Consider the following 7,246-nt stretch of genomic DNA (forward strand, 5'->3'; position numbering starts at 1 on the left):
ATTTAATAACCAATTATTCTGAACATCTCTTCTATCTCTAGTGGTTTCATATTTATTAGTCTATGCATGTTTTTAATGCTTGACTTGACATCTTATTGCACTTTGTTTCAATTATTATAGTTCACGTTTGTTACATATTTCTTCTCCCATAGACAAGATCCCACCCTATCACATATGGTTCTCATACTCTCTTTTTTCTATCTTTTTCTTCCATATAAGTGTCTCATTCTTGGGCTCGACCAAGCAGTCCACCTCCACACAAATCTGTCTCAATTGTCATATTTCTATTTTAAGCATAACATTAGTGTTAACCCCATTGAGGTTCCACTTCTTAAAGTTTTTTGGACCATTTTTCCAACCTCCCTCTTTTGTCTATCCCATGAATCCTTATGTTCAGCTCAGGGAACTCTACCAGGTCACAGAAATCTTGTTATCTTTGATGCACAAACATTTGAATAACAAAGCATTTCACAAGCTATGGCCCCAAACTCTGTTGTGTTAATGGTTTAAACTCCCCAAAGAGCTATTCTCTTGTATTAACATGTCACTTGAAAGCCAAAAAGTTGGTATCTCACTGGAATGCACTTCACATGTAACGCCAAGCAGTTTACAGAGATATTTTTTGTCTCAACAGATTGAAAGCATAGGAGTAGAAATTCTCATAGGGATGCTCTGTTTGCCCACTAGTTAATCCCAATGGGTAGATATTTAATGTTTATTAGGACTCTCCAATTAGTTCCTGACTTCTTGGTGTGTTTTTAAAAAACAAAACAGTAGTCTCTTTGCTCAAAATTTATGACTTACATGACGTGTGGTGAGTCAGGGATCCCTCGACCAAAGAATACCACATTAATTATTTCTTCCCAAAACATACTCTAGAATAGACATGCTAGTTGTGAACTAGTAAAAGATCACTGAGGCAAAGATCAGTTCCCTGTTTTGGATTGATAGCTCAAAGTTCTTCTATTTCCAAATGACTCACTCTTGAATCAGCAAAACACTTCTACTACAAGTCAAACTTTTTTCCCCTGAAGAAAATTCCACGTCAATATGGTGGAAAGGCCCCAGAGTCACAATTCAGGGCACCGTCATTATACACTCTTCAAATTTAAAGAAAAAACACTCCTAAGCAACCTCATGTTTAGAAGTCCAGATTGACTCCCTTCTCTTCAAGCACAAAGGCATTTCCTCCTCCAACTTACTATCCAAAATGTTCAGTATTAAAGGTCAATGAAATACCCTCTTATCTAAAACCAACACCTTAGAAAGATTACAACAAAGCTTTTAAGACAATTTATAAACATCTGACTCCTTGCTTGTTAACAAACTCAGACAAAAGTGTTCTCTAATTTTAATTTACACAATCAAATTTGGAAAAAGCTCACTGAATTATGCCACATCTAAAACTGTTTGCAAAATTCTGAGAGTATCTTTATAACCTATGCAGATCTTCCAATCTTCCTACGAACTAAGTGGAAAAAATTAATTCCTATTTAAATACTTCTAATATCTCCAAATTAACACAGAAAAACCTCTCCCTATTGTGGAGGAGACTTTAGAAGCTCTCAAGTCCATGAAGCCTCTTCAGCTCCAGGCTGCAGGTTTCCCTGCTATCTATTATATAAATCTTATCTCTAAGTTGTCAACACTCTTTAGTACTATCTTAGATGGATGTTGCAACGACTAGAGCAAATCTGGTTGCTATACATAAATCAGGTAACGATCCTAATTTCTGAAAAATGTATAAGCCAATTTGTAAATTTGTAAATTTACAGCAAAGTGGCTTCCAAAACACCACCAACCGCTTTCAATTAGAAACCATCAAACATTATAATTTTCATTAGCGACATGGAGCTATGCCAATAAAATATACCCTCTAGTCCCTTCTCCATCTGATTAGGGGAAATCCTAACTTCTCTCCTGGGAAACAGCATTTACTTTTAACTCCCTGGTTGACTTGTGGGATTTGGTTCTTGAATAACATCGCTCCTGCTCAAACCTTCTTTCAGTTTGCATTCCCCATCGTTCTTATTAGGTCTTTAACCTCATTCGAGGCCTTATGCCATAGGCAGATTTCCTCTCACGGCCTAATCACCAATAATGTTATATCCAGAATTCTCAAAATATTTCCCTCCTCCACTGATAGATGTTGGAAGGACTACTAATTGCGTCGTTCTTTTTTTCATATTTGGTGGGACTGCCCTAAATTAAAAAGCTTCTGGTCAGCAATTAGAAATCTTACTATGTCAGTCACCCTTGTTGACATTCAATAAATTCCCTATCCCTAGCTTTCCACCTTCCTTATTTTTTCCCATTTCTCCCTTAATTTAATGTAAAAACAGGGTTTTATTTGTTGAACACTGCTATACAATAGCATGCATTGCCCATTATTTTCTTTTATCTTTTTTATTGTTGGATATGTTTTTCTGTCCTTGGTTTTTCGTTGTCATAACTTCTATACCCTTGAATAAAAAATGTGTGTTAGAGACTAATAGCACCATTCTATTCTTTTAATTCAATACTGACAATATTTACTTGAATTGTTTTGTTGAAGTAAAGTTATGTGAAACCTTACAAAAAATGTCTTTGCCATGACACCTGATAACTTTTATCTTCAGGCAAATATTCAAACTGAACAATAAATAATTGGCAGCAATGACAAAAGAGATTTTTAAGTATGAGTGGTATTATTCCACAATCAGAAATGAATAGGCCCCGTCAATCCATTAACCCATTTGTGTATTTAATGATTTATGCATGTTGTATCTCATTAGTTTCTTTTGGCTTCCTTCATATTACAGTGCTTTTATTTATGGACATGCCTGAAGTTAATGGAATATATTTAAAACTAAGCATGTTCAGCATGTACAGTATTTAAAGAATGCCTGTCACCTGCCTTTCATCGTGTGCAATCAGCTGTTTACAGTCAAGTTACACGATCGGTACTTGGAATGCACAATGATAAGCAGTTTGTTATAAATTAATTCTCCCAATTTTACATTCATTAACCCAAATGTCAGTTTCTTTAAGTGAAATGTGCCAGGGTATTTTCTAGATGCTCTCAGACATAAATAAAATGTCACCGATTTTCAAACTTATTTCAGTATTTAGCTATCTTACTTGATCTGCGGCTTGACCTTTTAATTCACCTCCATTTTTTTTCTGAACCAAGGAAATTAACTTGTGCTCTTAACAGATATTTGATCACAAATTCAGGGTTGTGCTGACTGGCCTAAAGCTGATTGGTAGTATTGCTGTGGGGACCCCATGTTTCCGGTTTACCTGCTATAGTGCCACCAGCCCTGGCAAAGCCTAGTGCTGATATTGGCAATTTCCCCCTGAATTTGCCAATACCAGCCAACACTATGACTGGTTTGGCCTTTAGGGCAGGAGGAGCCTGATTGTTTTTAAAAGATAAAAAATAAAGAATTATTTTAATTTAAAATAAGGAATTAATTTATTTTTAATAGAATACAAGGTGCGTGCTTATGATCTTCATAGACAGCACGGAACGTGCACCAGGGGAGACGCAGGTGCAGCATATACACCTCCAAAGTGGCGCATCTGCCTCTGCTCCCTGCTCTACATAGGACGTAAGAGCGTGAACGTGTCTTCACTGTACTCAGGCTATGCCAGCTGGTTCCTTCAGTATCTTCAATTTCCTTGTAGCTCCCCCAGACTGAGTGCCATCCACAGTATTGGAGGAACTGCAGCCGTCTGCTTCTTACACATGAATCTGATGGTTGTCGCTCTTCCATGTTGGTGATGGATTGGGAGTGGGGTGCTTTGATGTCACTGCCCACCACCACAGTCCCAAGAATAGAAGAAGATGCCACCTGCCCTCTGTCCATACAAGGCAAGAATGGAGGGGGTGAGGTGCTTAGAGCAGCCATGGAGCCTGGTCCATTCCTGAAGAAGAGTGTGGTGTGCTTAGTCTTATGTCATCTTCAAGTCACTCAAGTTTGTCGATGACCTCTTGACACTGCGGAAGGTGCTGGAACAATAGAGAAAGAAACATTTCAAGACACACAGATGCACAAAGATAATTTGAATAATTAAAAACTGTGCCATGTTTCTATAATGAAGCAAATGGCAAGTGTCATTTTATTTTTCATTTATGAATGTATCTAGCAGTCACAACATTTTATTTGAAGCCCAGCACTGTTACAATGCAGAGGCAATAGCCTAGCATTGACAGGTAAAATGGAGGATAAAACAGCTGTCTTTTAGACAGTCCATTGATCATCGCTACTTTAATGTCCATGGAGGCTTAACTGTGCAAACAGTGTAATACATGGGAATCCAGGGAATCAACGCAACACAGGAGAAAGCAGTAAAAATGACATCCTTCACATCCATGCCAATTTGCATTTAAGCACACTTGAAAGCTGAGCTTTCATTCCATGCAAAATTCTATATACATAGGGCTGTTTAGTTTTTGTTTTATATATCTTTTTTTTAACTTAAAAATATATATGTGTTTTGCGTCATCTCATTTCCCTGACAAGAAATAAATAAGCCTTTGCCTATTTAGCCCAAATTTCCTAATGTTCCAAAGGGTGTGGTATTAATTTTCGGCACTGACAATGCCAACAGAAATGACAGCAACCAAGAAACAACGATTATTGTAAAAACAACAATGTATAAATAGCGACTTAGCATGCAACAGTCATGCAGGATTTTTGGCTGCTTTAATGAACTCCACATTCAAAGAGCCACTTGTCCAAATGTGTACAGTCAGAAATGACATCACTGCTCATGGACTCAGTGAAAAGGGCACTTTTAAGCGACAATGTTGACACTCACCATCTGTATAATGTAACTCAAGCGGTGGATCCCAACATTGCTGCTCTTAAAGCGCTGTTTTCACCGGGAGCAGTGACGTTATTTCTGACTGTACACATTTGGATCAGTCGCTCTTTCAATGTGAAGTTCATTAAAGCAGCTGGGAATCCTGCATACCTGTTACAGTCGCTTTTTTATATTGTCATTTTTATGCTAATCATTATTTTTTTGACGCTGTCATTTCTGTCGGCATTGTCCGTGCCTCAGAAATGACTCCCACCGGTTCTAAAACTCAGCTGTATTGGATTGCACACAACGGGCCTGATTCATTAAAGATCGTAAATAATGTATTTTGCCAAAAATTGCACTGTGCATGCCCAGAACCGGACCATACACCAGTGACTGCAGCAACATCCAATTAATCTTCGAGCGCAACGGACCCTTATGATAGGCTACTATTTCAGGGGCGTAATCGCAACTGTAAAAATGCATTTTAAGTACAGTAGCCATTCTTAACGTCCTAATAAATGTATTCTATAGGGGGAAATGTTTTAGATAAAGAAAATGTTTTGTCATTAGTGACTATTTTATTAACAGGTGACATTAATTAAGAATTTGTTCTATGTGTTCTGCTAGGACTTTATATTCTACATATGTATTGGACGGATCCTGCAGTGTCTTGTCTGTCAGAGCAGAGTTTGCCTAGACCCGTATTCAACAAGAGACGTTTCTTCGGATCCGCTCCTTGTTGAATAGGGATGTGCTTATGCCAAATTTATGTGCATTTTAAAAATAAATGTATAATACATTCGTTTTGCATGCTTTAATGAGTCAGGCATATCATCTTTTTTTTTTAAAAGAAACACTGCTTATTGAGGTCATTCATGACAACAAGCAACATCTTGAAGACAATGAAAATATAGTTGTAACATAACAGATGAAAACAAATACAAAGTATCTTAGTTGTCAAAGCATGTATTCATAACTGTGCAAATGAAGAGAGCCCATCATCTTTTACTATATTCATTGCTTTATTTTTGTAGATTTTTTTTATATGCTTTTTAAGCATGTATCTATATCATCAGGCAGGGTTGTTCATTGTTGTTGCCCATAGATATGACACAACAGTACTGTATTCTGGATACTAGAGAGCAACTTTATATTGCTTCACAGTGAAACAAAATACATAGATCAGGTTGGTAGACAACTATATCTGTTAATATTGAGATATGGGTAAAAAGCATTTAAGGAAGCCAAAATGATAAAGCAATGTATTTAGTAGAAATTGTTGGAAGGTATGTATAAAAATGAAATTCATATGAAAGTGGAAATTCCCGTTTATATATAATTTCCCTTTTTGTATACAACATTATTTATCGCTCCATCTTCAGTTGGAAATGTTCTGCTTTCAGGATGTTATTGAACTTCATGCTGTAAAAATCAGATTTATACGCTAAGAGCTGAGGCCATGTTTACCCAACATAATTAACTAAGCAGCCACGGGACACCTAATGACCCATCCAGTTAACTGGGCTGTAAGGCACCATTAATAAAACATAGCCCTACTGTTAGATTTCATTAGTGAAAGGCATTACTTATTATATAAAAAAGATAAACAACCCATACACAATATTATCTCACAAAAGCATTTTTGAAAACATATTACATTAATTTAATTTTAAAATACAGAAAAAATTATTTATTTTGTGAAAACATATTATGAACCATTGTTGGCTTGAATTTACAATTTAGGCTTTGCCAACAATTTATTTTATAAAAGCTGATATAATAAAAGCCATTCATAAAGCTGAAGTACTGAGGCCCAGCAGAGCGGGCATCTCCAGTGCCTCCTTGCCTGGAATTCCGGGCATGTACAGCTCTAAGAGGGTGCCTATTCCAAACCCTACTCTACTCAGAGCAGAATTTCAACGACTAAAAGGGACAGACTGGCTCAGGGGCGCACGCAGGGGGGGGTCTGGGTCTCTAGAAACCCCTCCCCTCCGCTAAAGAAGTGCCCCTACATAGCGGCACTGTACTATATAGCATCTGCGGCGCTAACAAAGAAGCGTCCGCGGCGGTGCTGTATAGTATACAGCACCGTCGCGGACGCTTCTTTGACAGCGCCGCGGCTGCTGTATAGTATAGTGCTGCCGAAATGGAGCTGCTGCGCATGGGGGGGTCAGGGCCGCCATCATGGGGGTACAGGGGATACTGTTGCACCGGGCCCGGGCTCACCAACAGCGTAACACACAAACTTACCTGGGGGCCTGCTGTCTTGTAGTCCGCTGGTTTCCGCTACTCTGCGCTGATGTCTTCAGCCTGGCTGTCACCGTGACACCAGAATGCGATCGCAGGGGTGGAGGAATCATTCCCCTGCGATCATGTGATCTTGCTGTCACAGGCAGATCACATGATTTTTTCAGGATGTAATATGTAAATGATATTCAAGTGGTAGAGACTG

Source organism: Mixophyes fleayi, chromosome 4, assembly GCF_038048845.1.
Source record: "Mixophyes fleayi isolate aMixFle1 chromosome 4, aMixFle1.hap1, whole genome shotgun sequence".
In the NCBI taxonomy this organism is placed as follows: Eukaryota; Metazoa; Chordata; class Amphibia; order Anura; family Limnodynastidae; genus Mixophyes; species Mixophyes fleayi.